This window comes from Bubalus kerabau, unplaced genomic scaffold (genome assembly GCF_029407905.1).
Source record: "Bubalus kerabau isolate K-KA32 ecotype Philippines breed swamp buffalo unplaced genomic scaffold, PCC_UOA_SB_1v2 scaffold_26, whole genome shotgun sequence".
Lineage (NCBI taxonomy): Eukaryota > Metazoa > Chordata > Mammalia > Artiodactyla > Bovidae > Bubalus > Bubalus kerabau.
This window is the reverse complement of record NW_026577880.1, coordinates 5,290,693-5,303,134: the sequence shown is the minus strand read 5'-3', so window position 1 is coordinate 5,303,134 and position 12,442 is coordinate 5,290,693. Positions and strand designations below refer to the sequence as shown.

Sequence of the window (12,442 nt, the reverse complement as noted above, 5' to 3'; positions counted from 1 at the left end):
GGGGGAACCACGTGGCGTTTCTCGAGTTGTGGCGGGATTCTCGAGTTTTGACAGGGAATACAGTCTTCCTCATGTGTTGGCCCAGGGAAGTCCTATCTTCCATTCGAGTTTCAAGGGAGAGCTGGGGATTGCCCTCGAGTCACTGCAGGGCAAAATAGACCTCATCTAGGCTTGTGTCCAGGACTTAATGTTCGTCCCTAGGGGCGACAGGGATCTCAGGCTTGCATACCAGACTCACCCGGGGAATCAGGCCTCATCTCAAGGGGAAGCAAAGAACTCTGCTGTCCTTTTGGGTCGCGATGGGTATCTCTTGGAGCCCACTGTGTGCCCTAAAGGGAGTCAAGCCTCCTGTGGTGTTTGGATAGAGGACTCGGGATTCCTCTCCAGGCCATGCAGGAAAAGAAGGCCCTCATCTCGCGATGACGGCGGCGTCTTGTGGGTTTTCTAGACTGCCGCGCTAGTGCCGGGTTTCTGACGAGGTACGAGAGGGAGCTCAGGGAGCCTCTCGTGTGGCGCCAGGGAAGTCAGGTCCCCATGAGATGGCTAGGGGGAGATCGTCATTGCTCTCGAGTCATGGTAGGGTAATCGGGCCTCAAGACGGGTTGAAGAAGGACTCTCGAGGTCTTTCTCGGGTCACTGAATAAAACCCAGTGTTCCCTTGACTTGTGCCTGCGACCTCAGGGAGCTTCTCAGAGTGCCTCTGAGAAATCAGGGATACTGTGCAGTTTGGAGGGGCCTCTCGAGACTCCTCTGCATTTGGTGGAATGTAAGAGGGACTCATCTCGAGTTGAAGCAGGAACCTCAGTGTTCCTCTCCATTTCTGACACAGATCGCAAGGTCCCTGCATGTTGGTACAGGAGAGTCAGGCCTCGTCTTTTCTGGAGGATGGGACTCCTCTTGCCTATCGAGTTGTTCTCGAGGTGACAGGCCACTTGTCGAGCTGTGTATGTAACCTGCCCGTTTTTCCGGATGATGCACAGGTGTGTTAGTGCCCCTTCGTGTTGTACCTTCATACTCAAGGCTGCCTTCCAAGAGGTGTCCGAGCATCGGATTCTTATCAAGAGCGGACCGGGAAATTGGAGTCTTTCAGCAAGTGGCACCACCCACAAAGCTACGTATCGAATTTCCCCATGAGACCGGCCTCATCCTGAGTTCTGCAGGGAAGGTCGGGCCCCCTTGCAGACAAAGCAGGGGAATCGACCCACCGGTCACGATCAGGAGGGGAGAAGGGGCTTAAATGAAGTGGTGCCGGGAACCTCGGTGTTCCCCTTGAGTGAGACCGGCGTGTTGGGGGACTTTTGGGGTCGCATCAAGGGTGCCAAGTACCGTTTCACATTTCAAGATGGAACCTGGGACATCTTTTGAAACGCTGTAGCGGGCAAGGGCCTCATCTTACGATGACGGGAGAACCACGTGGTTTTGCTCAAGATGCGGCGGGATTCTCGAGTTATGACCGGGAATTTAGGCTTCCTCTTGTTGGCCTTGAAATCCAATCTTCCATTCGGGTTGTGAGGGGGAGCTGGGGATTGCGCTAGAGTCACTGCAGGGCAAAAGAGACCTAATCTAGGCTTGTGTCCAGGATCTAATGTTGCTCTCCAGGGGCGACAGGGATCTCGGGTTTGCATTCCAGACTCATCCGGGGAGTCAGTTCTCACCTCGAGGGTAAGCAAAGAATTCCGCTCTCGTCTCGAGTCGCGATGGGTATCTCTTGGAGCCCAATGTGTGTACTAAAGGGAGTCAAGCCTCCTGTGGAGTTTGGATAGAGGACTCGGGATTGGACTCCAGGCCATGCAGGAAAAGAAGGCCCTCATCTCGAGATGACGGTGGCATCTCGTGGGTTTTCTCGAGCTGCGGCGCCAGTGTGGGGTGTCTCATGAAGTACCACGGGGATCTTAGGGAGCCTCTTGTGTGGCGCCAGGAAAATCCAGTATTCCATTCGAGTTGCGAGTTAGAACTGGGGATTGCTCTCCAGTCACTGCAGGGCAAAATAGACATCATCTACGCTTGTGTCCAGGACCTATTGTTCCACTACTGGGCCGACAGGGACCTCAGGGTTGCATTCTCGACTCACCCGGAGAGTCAGGCCTCGTCTTGAGGGGAAAAAAAGGACTCCGCTCTCCTGTCAAGTCGCGACGGGTATCTCTTGGAGCCCACTGCGTGGCGTAAAGGGAGTGAAGCCTCCTATGGAGTTTGGAGAGATGACTCGGGATTGTTTTCCTGGCCATGCAGGAAAAAAGGCCCTCATCTTGCGATGACGGGGGCGTCTCGTGGGTTTTCTCCAGCTGTGGCGCCAGTATCAGATTTCTCACGAGGTACAACGGGGAGCTCAGAGAGCCTCTTGTGTGGTGCTAGGGACGTCAGGTCTCCGTGCGTGTGGTGAAGGGGAGTGCGTGATTGCTCTCGAGTCATAGTAGGCGAATCGGGCCTCAAGACGCATTGAAGAAGGACTCTCGAGGTCTTTCTCGGGTTGCGGCAGGGAACCCTGGGTTCCCTCGAATTGTGTCGGTGACCTCAGGCAACTTCTCAGGGTGCCTCTGAGAAGTCAGGGACACTGTGGATTTGGGAGGGACCTTTCGTTACTCAACTGGGTTTGGTGCAATTGAAGAGGGCCTCATCTCGTATGCAGGCAGGAACCTCAGGGGTCCTCTCCATTTCTGACTCGGGTCGCAGAGTACCTGCAGAGTATGGACAAGAGAGTCACGCCTCGTCTTCTGTGGAGGAATGGATCTCCGCTTTCCTTGCGAGTTGTTCATGGAGTGACAGGCCTCTTGTTGAGCTGTGTGTGGAACCTGTGGGTTTTTCCGGATGATGCAGAGGGGTGTCAGTGCCCCTTCGTGTTGTGCCTTCAACCACAGGGTTGCCTTCAAAGAGGTGTCCGGGCATCGGGTTCTTTTCAAGAGCGTACCAGAAAATTGGGGTCTTTCAGCATGTGGTACCACCCACGAGGCTACATCTCGAATTTCCTCAGGAGACCGGCCTCATCCTGAGGTTCGCCGGGAAGGTAGGGAAACCCTTGCAGACAAAGCAGGGGAATCGACCTACCGGTCGCGATCAGAAGGGGAGAAGGGGCTCAGATGAAGTGGTGCTGGGAACTTCGGTGGTCCCCTCGAGTGAGACCGGTATGTCACGGCACTTTTGAGGTCGCATCAAGGGTGCCAAGTACAGTTTCGCACTTCAAGACGGAACGTGGGAATTCTCTGGAGATGTTCTAGCGGGCAAGGGCCTCATATTGCGATGACGAGGGAAACACGTGGTTTTTCTCGAGATGCGGCGGGATTCTCGAGTTACGACGGGGAATTCAGGCTTCCTCTTGTGTTGGCCCAGCAAGTCCAATCTTCCATTCAACTTGTCAGAGAGAGCTGGGGGTTGCTCTCGAGTCACTTCAGGGCAAAGAGTCCTCATCTAGGCTTGGGTCCAGGACGTAGTGTTCCTCTCCAGGGGCAACAGGGATATCGGGGTCGCATTCCAGTCTCACCCGGTGGGTCACGCCTCGTCTCGAGTGGAAGCAAAGGACTCCACTATCCTCTCGAGTCGCGACATGTAACTCTTGGAGCCCAATGAGTGGCCTAAAGGGAGTCAAGCGTCCTGTGTAGCTTGGACAGAAGGTTCACGCTTGATCTGCATACCATGCAGTTAAAGATGGCCCTCCTCTCGTGATGACGGGAGTGTCTCATGGGTTTTCTCGAGCTGCGGCGCCAGTGTGGGGTTTCTCACGAGATATGATGGGGAGATCAGGGAGCCTCTCGTGCAGCGCCAGAGAAGTCAGACCTCCATGCGTGTGGCCAGGCAGATCGCGTCATTGCTCTGGAGTCATGGGAGGGACTAGGGCCTCAAGACGCATTTAAGAAGGACTCTCGAGGTCTTTCTTGGGTTGGGGTGGGAAACACTCGTTTCCCTCGACCTCTACCGGGGACCTTAGTGAACTTCCCAGGTGCCTCTGAGAGGTGAGGGATACTGAGGAGTTAGAGGGGCCTCTCGGGACTCCACTAGGTTTGACAAAATGAAAGAGGGCCTCATCTCGATTGGAGGCAGGAACCTCAGGCTTCCTCTCCATTTCTGACTCCGACCGCAGGGTCCCTGCAGGGTTGGGACAGGAGAGTCAGGCCTCATCTTGTCTGAGTAATGGAACTCTGCTTGCCTCTCGATTCGTTCAGTGGGTCTCAGGCCCCTTGTCGAGCTGTGTGTGGAACCTGCGGGTGTTTCCAGAAGATGCACGGGGGTGTCATTGCCCCTTCATTTTGTGTCTTCCCCCACAGGGTTGCCTTCAAAGAGGGGTCAGGGCCTCGGGTCCTTCTCAAGAGTGGACCGGGGAATCGGGGGCTTTCGGCATGTGGCCCCACCCACGTGGCTCGTCTCGAATTTCCTCGTGAGGCCGGCCTCATCCTGAGGTGCGCCGGGAAGTCCAGAAACCCCTTCCAGACCACGCAGGGGAATCGACTCTCCTGTAGCCATCAGGAGGGGAGAAGGGGCTCAGATGAAGCGGTGCCGGGACACTTGGTGGTCCCCTCGAGGGAACCCGGGGTGTCGGGGAACTTTTGGGGGTCGCAGGAAGGCTGTAAGGGACCGTTTCGCCCTTCAGGGTGGAACAGGGGACTTCCCTTGAGACGCCGTCGCGGGCAAGGGCCTCATCTAGCCAAGAGGTGGGAACCACGTGGTTTACTCGAGTTTCGGCGGGATTCTCGAGTTACGACCGGGATCTCAGGCTCCCTCTTGGGTTGGCCCTGGGAAGCCCAATCTTCCCCTCGTGTTGCGAGGGAAAGCTGGGGGTTGCGCTCGGGTCACTGCAGGGCCGAAGAGACCTCACCTAGGCGTGTGTCCGGGACCTAATATTCCTCTCCAGGGAAGGCAGGGATCTCGGGGTTGCATTCCAGGCTCCCCCGGGGAGTCAGGCCTCGTCTCGAGGGGAAGCCAAGCACTCCGCTCTCCTCTCGAGACGCGACGCGGGTCTCTTGGAACCCTCTGAGCGGCTTCAAGGGAGTCCAGCCTCCTCTTCCGTTTGGAGAGAGGACCCGTGATTGCTCTCCAGGCCATGCAGGAAATGAAGGCCCTCAGGTCGCGAGGACGGGGGCGTCTCAGGGCTTTCCTCGAGCTGCGGCGCCCGTGGGGGTTTACTCCCGAGGCACGACGAGGATCTCAGGGAGCCTCTCGTGCAGTGCCAGGGAAGTCAGGTCTCCATGCGCGTGGCGAGGGGGAGCGCCTCATGGCTCTCGAGTCACGGGAGGGGACTAGGGCCTCGAGACGCGTTGAAGAAGGACTCTCGAGGTCTTTGTCGGGGGGCGGCGGGAAACCCTCGTTTCCCTCGCCTTCTGCCGGGGACCTTAGGGAACTTCCCAGGGTGCCTCTGAGAGGCGAGGGATCCTGTGGAGGTGGCGGGGCCCCTCGGGAGTCCGCTGGGAATGGCGCAACGGAAGAGGGCCTCACCTCGAGGGGAGGCAGGAACCTCAGGCTTCCTCTCCGTTTCGGACTCAGACCGCAGTGTCACTGCAGAGTTGGGACAGGAGAGTCAGGCTACGTCTTTTCTGAGGAATGGAACTCCGCTTGCCTCTCGAGTTGTTCATGGGGTTTCAGGCCCCTTGTCAAACTGTGTGTGGAATCTGCAGGTTTTTCCAGACGATGCACGGGGGTGTCAGTGACCCTTCGTTTTTGTCTTCATCCACAGGGTTGCCTTCGAAGAGCTGTCCGAGCATCGAGTTCTTATGAAGAGCGGACCGGGAAATCGGGGTCGTTCAGGATTTGGCACCACCCACGTGGCTAGTCTCGAATTTCCTTATGAAACCGGCCTCATCCTGAGTTGTGCCGCGAAGGTCATGAAAGCCTTCCAGACAAAGCAGAGGAATCGACCCTCCTGTGGCGATCAGGAGGGGAGAAGTGGCTCAGATGATGTGCTGCTGGGAACCTCGGTGTTTCCCTCAATTGAGACAGGTATGTCGGGTAACTTTTGGGGTCGCATAAACCGTTCCAAGTACCGTTTCGCTCTTCAAAATGGAACGTGGCACTTCTCTTGGGGTGCTCCAGTGGGCAAGGGCCTCATCTTGGAATGACTGGGGAACCACTTGGTTTTTCTCGAGTTGCGGTGGGATATTTGAGTTACCACAGCGAATTCATGCTTCCTCTTGTGTTGGCTCACAAAAGTCTTATCTTCCATTCGAGATTTGAGGAAGATCTGGAGGTGCGCTCTAGTCACTGCATGGCAAAGGAGACCCCACCAAGGCTTGTGTCCAGGACCTAATGTTCCTCTCCAAGGGCCACAGGGATCTCAGGTTTGCATTCCAGACTCACCCAGGGAGTCAGGCCTCGTGTCGAAGGGAAGCAAAGGACTCCGCTCTCCTTTCGAGTCGGGACGGGCACCTCTTGGAACCCACTTTGTGGCCTAAAAGGAGTCAAGCCTCCTGTGAAGTTTGGAGAGAGGACTTGGGACTGCTCTCCAGGCCATGCAGGAAAAGATGGCCCTCATCTCGCGATGACGGAGGGGTCTTGTGGGTTTTCTCGAGCTGCGGCGCCAGTGTGGGGTTTCACACGAGCTACGACAGGGAGCTCAGGGAGCCTCTCGTATGGCGCCAGGGAAGTCAGGTCTCCTTGTGCGTGGCGAGGGGGAGCGGGTTATTGCTCTCGAGCCATGGTAGGGGAATCTGACCCCAAGACGCATTGAAGAAGGACTCTCGAGGTCTTTCTTCGGTTGTGGCAGGAAACCCTTATTTCCCTCGACTTTTGCCGGTGGCCTCAAGGAGCTTCTCAGAATGCCTAGGAGAAGTCAGGGATACTGTGGAGATGGGAGGGGCCTCTCGGGACTCCACTGGGTTTGTTTTAATGGAAGAGGGCCTCATCTTGGGTTGAGGCAGGAACCTCAGGTTTCCTCTCCATTTCTGACTCAGATCGAAGCGTGCCTGCAGAGTTGGGATTGGATACTCAGGCCTCGTCTTGTCTGAGGAAGGGAACTCCGCTTGCCTCTCTCGTTGTTTAAGGGGTGACAGGCCAGTTGTGGAGCTGTATGTGGATCCTGCGGGATTTTCCGGACGATGAACAGGGTTGCCAGTGCCCCCTCGTGTAGTGCCTTCATCCACAGGGTTGCCTTAGAAGAGGTGTCCGTGCATCGGGTTCTTATCAAGAGCAAGACCGAGAAATCGGGGTCTTTCGGCACGTGGCACCAACATGAGGCTACATCTCGAATTTCTTCGTGAGACTGGCCTCATCCTGAGGTGCGCCATGAAGGTTGTGAACCCCTTCTAGACAAAGCAGGGGAATCGACCTTCCTGCCGTGATCAGGAGGGGAGATGGGGCTCAAATGAAGTGATGCCAGGAACTTTGGTGTTCCCTTGGAGTGAGACCGGTATATTGGGGAACTTTTGGGGTCGCATCAAGGGTGCCAAGTAGCATTTCGAACTTTATGACAAAACATGGGACTTCTCTTGAGACTCTGTAGCGGGCAAAGGCCTCATATTGCGATGAATGGGGAACCACGTGGTTTTTAAGAGTTGCGGCGGGATTCTCGAGTTACAACGGGAAATTCAGACTTCCTCTTGTGTTGGCCCAGTGAAGACTAATCTTCCATTCGAATTGCGAGGGAGAGATGGGTGTTGCTCTCGAGTCACTGTAGGGCAAAATAGACCTCATCTAGGCTTTTGTCCAGGACATAATGTTCCTCTCCAGGGGCAACAGGGATCTCGGGGTTGCATTCCAGACTCACCCGAGGTAAGGCCTCATCTCGAGGGGAAACAAAGTACTCTGCTCTCCTCTCAAGTCGCGACAGGTATCTCTTGGAGCCCATTGAGTGGCCTAAAGGGAGTAAAGCCTCCTGTGAAGTTTGGAGAAAGGACCAGGGATTGCTCTCCAGGTCAGGCAGGAAAAGAAGTCCCCAATCTCGCGATGACGGTGGCGTCTCGTGGGTTTTCCCGAGCTGTGGCGCCAGTGTGGGGTTTCTCACGAGGTATGACGGGGAGCTCAGGGAGCCTCTCATGTGGCGCCAGGGAAGTCAGGTGTCCATGCGCATGGCGAGGGGGAGCGTGTCATTGCTCTCGAGTCATGGTAGGGGAATCCGGCCTCAAGACGCGTTGAAGACGGACTCTTGAGGTCTTTCTCGGGTTGCGGCAGGATACCCTGTGTTCCCTCGACTTGTGCCGGTGACCTCAGGGAGTTGCTCAGGGTGCCTCTGAGAAGACACTGATACTGTGGTGTTGGGAGGGGCCTCTCGGGACTCCACTGCGTTTGGTGCAATGGAAGATTGCCGGGAGCCAGCGAGAGACATTCCACTCGTGACAAATGTCATGAGGAAAGAGTCTCGGCATACGCAAAGGCCGGATCGAGCCTCCGGGAGTTCCCCCGTATATTCTTGAGCATCTACCCCCAAAAACCAAAGTCTGCCTTCTTTATTGCTTTGTTCTCTCACCTCTGACATTACTGGGGATGTCTCCCACCACCATCTCACTCTCTCTGTCAAAGAGCTAACTTACAGCTCCAACTAATAATGTTCCTGTGCAATTAGTAGTGTTTAAATCCAAACCCCTCAGATGGTTTTCTAACTCGCCTGACAAGTTTACCCGGTCTCCTACAGCTATGCATACGATTGTGTACAGTCTCCCAGCCTCGAGATGCACGGGAAGTTTAAGATATTCAAATAGCTTAGAGCCTCTCAGAGAGTTAGAAACTGTCAGAATAAAACTAGTAAAAGATTTCATTGATGAACCAGTGCTTTTTGCCAAGTTTCCGCATCCCCTGAATTGTATCCTTGAATGTGTGTTAATTAATATAGTTGGTATGTAGAAAAAATAAGTAGTGGCCTTGATGTTGGTAACTTTAGACCCTTAAGGTAATAAATTCTTTTCTTTGTTGTAAACCCATTACACATCCGCCCTATAGGAATGCAATTTTATCTTCGAAAGATGGCGCCAAACCTTAAACAATTACTCTTAGAGAAAATAACTCTTATGGTTGATAAGTCTTTGTCAAGAGTCATAAAATGTTAATAGGTCTTCTGGCCAGAAGATGATGTAAATCATCTAAACCATTTTTATACGATAAATCTGCAGAAAAGAAACCCTGGTTTTTGATAAGGATTAAAGACTGCTGACTTTGCATCCCCTATTATCCTCTATGTGTAACTTAGGGTATTAAAACCTGTGTTGAAAATAAAGCTACGGGCCCTGCTCGCCAACGCTTGGTCTCCCCATGTCATTATTCCCCTCAATTTTCAGATGAGTGTCCATCTGGAGCGCGGATATCCTCTGCGGCCATTTATTTGCCTGGGCTTCGAAGACCCACTCGATAAGGTGTCTAAGGTGGGGCACCTTCCTCTATTCTAGAGGGCACTTGCAGCCTCCGTGGTCAGAGCTAACCTGGTGTCACGGGTTATATTGATTTTCCGCGTAAACCAAGCTACTCAGCTGCTTTTCTCCACTGAATTTTCCTACTGAGCTATCCTCATTCTATTACTCTTTATATCTTTGATGAATAAATAAATAAATACATAGGTCGCCTACTCCATCTTCCCTTCGAATACCCTGGATCAGCTGGGGCTGGACCTCTGCAGGTGGCGCCCGAGACAGGCATTTCGAAGGTAAATCCCCAACCCCATTCCCCCAGTGTTCAGTTTTCGGGACAGATAGGATCCCACTTAGGGGGCTGCAGATCCCCCTGTAGAATAGACAGGGCGAGAGGAGTGGGAAGTGTTGAAGAGTTAGAGAGAAAAAACGGTTTCTAAAAAGGCTGACAAAAAAGGCCTAATCTTTAGATAGCTAAAAGCAAAATCTTTTACTATCCTTAATTTTCTGACATGGGCAACACTGAATCAAATGAAAGACAGCTCTTTATAGGAGTAATTTTACAGTTATTAAGTAAAAGAAGAATCAAGGTTAAAACATCTTCCATTCAATCATTTTTTACATTTGTACAAGACCACTGCCCTTGGTTTCTACAACAAGGCACTGTTAACCTAGGTATCTTGAAAAAACTAGGAAGACAGCTAAGAGCTTATTGTGCTCAGCAAGGTTTGGAAAAAATCCCTACTTACACCTTTCCTCTGTGGAATATGACTAGAGATGTTTTAGATCCAGCTCATGAATTTGAAAAGGTACCTGTTAAAGAGGAAAGTAAAGTTGGAAAAGTACCTGTTAAACAAAAAAGCAAATCTGAAAAGGTACCTGTTATAAAGAAAAGTGAAAATGAAGAGGCTATACCTAGCTATCGACAGCTAAATGAATGGCTAGCCGCTATGACTGCCAATGAGCATATAAAAGATAGGGATGAAAAGAAAGATCAGCTCTCCCCTCAATTTGAAAAAGGTTTAGAGGAAAGAGCAGCTCGATGCCATTCTGATGAGGATTGTTTTTTTTTTAGCTAAAGATGCTCCTAAAAGTTTAAGAAAACATCCCTAATCAGACCATCCGCTCCTAGGAGGTTGAGGGAAACATCCCCGATCAGACAGTTCGTAAGATTTAGTTACCAAACAGTTAAAGGATCTCCGGAACAGAAGAGGAAAACTTCGGGACGCTCCCATCCCCCTATGCCTCCTCCTCCATGTCAGGGTAAAGGGCCACCGCTAGGAGTTTCCCGGAGAAGGATTTTCTCTAGTCCCAAGGATGAACTTGATCCTCACCTTGAGGCTTCTTTTCTAGTCCCCTCTGCAGTTTAGCCAGGGTAAAGAGGTTACAAAATAAATAAAAATATTCTCTAAAATTAAAAAAAAAATTAAAAATGGATTTCTCTGCATCAAAGAATAGACAAATATTTATTGACTGTGGAATATGATTAGAAATGTCCTGGACCTCCGTCACGAGGCTGTTAAATAGCCTATGGGGGAGGCTATAGAGGTGGATGGTGGTGAGTCTCCATTTACTGCACAGATCATATTTTCTGCCATTGAAAAAAAAAAAAGGAGGGAGAAAGTGGTCTACCTCCCGAGGAAGGAGAGGGCTTACAGGACGCTGCGGCCGAGAGCCCTGGCGAGCTCCCTCCCCCTCTGCGCAAACGTTTAAAAAACTTATCCACCACTTTCTGATTTAAGGAGACTGCCACCGCCTTCGATTGTGCCTCCCAGGACCCAGGAGTTCCCCACTTTGCCCCAAATGCCTCCCAAAGTGTTGCCTAAGACTGAGGAAGATAAAAAGTTTTTTAAACAAAGGAGCTTTTAGTACACAATATTCAGAGCGTGCTCCTTGGAGAAAACTCCCTCAGGGGGGTCTCACCCAGGCTAGGAGAAAAGCGAAAAGGCAAGGAGATTTAATAACAATATTAACCCCTGATGTGCCGCTTACTCCAATTCCAACCGGAGTGGCTGGCCCCCTATCTGAGGACATTGTAAGATTTGTCCTGGGGCGTAGCTCGCTTTCTTTTAAAAAAAAAAATAAACAAAAAAAAAAAAAAAAGAAAGAAAATAAATTTCGCTGGTGCATGGTGTAGTAGATTCTGATGATATTGAGAAATTAAAGTCTTGATCTCACTGCCTATCAAAACTGTACAAATTAATAAAGGTCAAAGAGTAACACAGCTTTTACTTTTACCTTACTATCAGACAAGGAAAAACTTGACTTCTCAAGCTAAGAGCCACAAAACATTTGGATCTAGTGATCTAGCCTTTTGGGTGCAGGAAATTACAGTTCCAAGGCCTTTAAAAGATCTTTTACTTCAAGAGAATAAAACGCCAGGGCTATTAGACACAGGAACAGACGTCTCTTAACATTGCTGGGAAAGACTGGCCCAGCTCCTGGCCAACACATAATACTGAAAATGAGTTGGTGGGATTAGAGAAAGTGGTATGTGGGGTGGAGATGCTGTACAGGTGGTACACTTAACAATACATTATATATTTTTATAAATACATAATATAAATATATTTGCCTAATTACAGTTTGCCTAATTAGGTATGGGTATAAATAAAATATAATAAAGGTATACCTAATTCTATTTATAGATCTATACTTAATTAATTTGTATATAAATTAATATGTATACTATATACACACACATATATATATACTGTATAATTAAATATATATGGCAGTAATATAATGTGTGTGTGGCTGATATTAATTGGTATGGATTGATGTGCTGTGATGATATATGTTCTATATACTGTATAATTATAAATGTGTGACATGTATTATTACAGTATATTGGTTTGTGTTGGTTGGTATTAGCTGTGTATGTGTTGTATTGCTGTAATATATATTTATTAATATATTAATTATAAAGATTAATTCAAGTATATTGATTTATATATATTATATGTCAATAACTTTATACTTGTTGCCATATATACATACATATATAAATGCATTTTGCATTTAGGTATATCTGTATACCTGTATACCAAAATGAGATAAGGAGGTTATACATTTATTACTTTAATTTATACAGAGACCTAAACTAAACATTAGACCTAAATTAACATATCCATAGGGAAACAGCTAGACAAATAGTGAAGTTATGTTCCAATTGTAATTAATCACTT

At 50.3% G+C, this 12,442-nt stretch overlaps 1 long non-coding RNA gene across 1 annotated transcript; it reads left to right on the top strand.

The window, feature by feature from the left end:
- The first annotated feature begins 9,224 nt into the window (after positions 1–9,224).
- Positions 9,225–10,568, top strand: LOC129640698 (uncharacterized). The gene is made up of 3 exons (XR_008708911.1): positions 9,225–9,272; positions 9,465–9,550; positions 10,330–10,568. It is a non-coding gene; the product is annotated as an uncharacterized LOC129640698 (long non-coding RNA).
- The last annotated feature ends 1,874 nt before the right edge of the window (positions 10,569–12,442 follow it).